The sequence below is a fragment of the Pinus tabuliformis genome, chromosome 3_2 (genome assembly GCF_031772625.1).
Source record: "Pinus tabuliformis cultivar Carrire ecotype Pingquan chromosome 3_2, CPIR1, whole genome shotgun sequence".
Taxonomy (NCBI): Eukaryota; Viridiplantae; Streptophyta; class Pinopsida; order Pinales; family Pinaceae; genus Pinus; species Pinus tabuliformis.
In genome coordinates this window covers 583,513,684-583,515,535 of record NC_142302.1, presented here as the reverse complement: position 1 = coordinate 583,515,535, position 1,852 = coordinate 583,513,684, and the positions used below count along the sequence as shown (strand labels likewise).

Below are 1,852 nucleotides of genomic sequence, written 5' to 3'. Positions count from 1 at the left end.
AAATGGGAAGGTGTATTAGGTTCATATTGGTAGGGGGTTAAATAATTTGACCCCATGCATGTGCTATGTCAGATGTTTTGCCTTGAAAACATCCAAACATAGAGTACAAACCATTCAAGGCAAGCAACATAGACTAAATTGAAGAACAAAATTATATGGTCATGTGAGGCAAAGAAAACATAATGTAAATTTCAAAATATGAATTTTATCTAAAAAATATACATAATTATGATAATATAAAAATATGACATTGCTACCCTCAACTGGAACCATCCTAAGTCCATCTAACTCCGGATCTGTCATGCACCGAGAGGGACCGAATCCCTCGAGGTGCAAACCTTTCTTCAAATTAGATTTATTTTTTATGGATGGAAAAAATGGCAAACTTGCTATTTCATTGAAATTACAGTCTACAAATTTATATTCGATTACAACATCTTAATCATCACTATCGAGAGCTATGACACTTTATCAATCCATAGCATAAAAAACTAATAACATTTATATTTATGTTTGTATCTAATATATTGTTATAATGATTTCAATATTTGTTATTAAATGACTTCAAATCTTAAAAAATATTTTATCTTTATTTTACAAAGAAAATAATAGGTTATAACATGAGAAAAAAGTTAGTATAAGTTATTATGAAAAATTAATTGTGCAAAGAAGCACTTTCGATCCCATTGTGGAAGAGATGTTGTAATGTCCTCTCATGTTATGTTATGTAAACATTTTGACTAGGTCAAATTACATAAAAATAGAAAACAAAAATAAACTTTATAAAAAAAGAAAAACGAATAACTATAATTATAATTAAGTAAACCAACCTAGATCCATCTTAGCTTAGGATCTATCAAGCGTCCAAAGGGATCAGATCTCTCAAAGTGCAAACCTCTTTTTTGAGTGCAAAAGAGATTTGATCCCTCTCGTCTCTTGATAGATCTGGAGTCAAAGTAGATCAAGGCTAGTAATATATGATTAAAAAATTACATTAAGATATATATATATATATATATATATATATATAATTTTTTTATTTTTATTTTTAATTTAAATTTAAGATAAATTTGTATCAATCTAATTTTTTAAATATATTATATACAATTATATTATTATACCAGAAGGCGTTACATTGGTGTAATCTACTCACTAAAGTATCTTTTCAATCAACTATGACCATTGATTTTGTATGACAATCATTAAACTTTGGTCCATCATCCATTCCTTCATTTTGGACCTTATGTATGGGATTCTCAGTAGGCACAAGTTGTCTTTTTGTATTTGTAGGCATATATTTCATGTGTTTTCCTTGTTGTTGATGTTTTTTATATGACCATAAGCATTGTCTAGACTGTTCATCACATAACATCGCAAAATTAATTTTCTAGGGCTAGTAAGTTGGGTAGGACCCCATTTCGGAGACATCTGATAAAATTGAAATAGTACAAAGAAGATTAGCATGGACCCTGTGCAAGGATGACATGTACAAATCGAGAAATGGTCCAAGGACCCCATTTCCATCCCTCATAGGTCATTACAACAACTAAAATGGAGCTAAGTTGTTGGAGTGAAGAAGGAAGTGGTGTAGTTTATAATGACACTCATGGATCTATGTGTCAGTTTGAGCTGCTTCAAGTCATCCTTGGTTTAAACTGATGATGAGGAGCAAGAAGAGGAGGATAATGAAAACCTGTACAAACAATACCTGTAAATGAGTTCATAAAAATAGAAAATATACAATGGAAAGAACATAAATTATACACAAATATTTTTCTCTTGGAACCCAAAATCAGGAAAGCCATATTGATTTTTCATTATATTCCTTTCAATGTTACAATACATTATATAC

At 29.8% G+C, this 1,852-nt stretch overlaps 1 non-coding gene across 1 annotated transcript; it reads left to right on the top strand.

The window, feature by feature from the left end:
• The first annotated feature begins 1,409 nt into the window (after window positions 1-1,409).
• Window positions 1,410-1,515, top strand: LOC149181900 (U6 spliceosomal RNA). The gene has a single exon (XR_016257886.1). It is a non-coding gene; the product is annotated as a U6 spliceosomal RNA (small nuclear RNA).
• The last annotated feature ends 337 nt before the right edge of the window (window positions 1,516-1,852 follow it).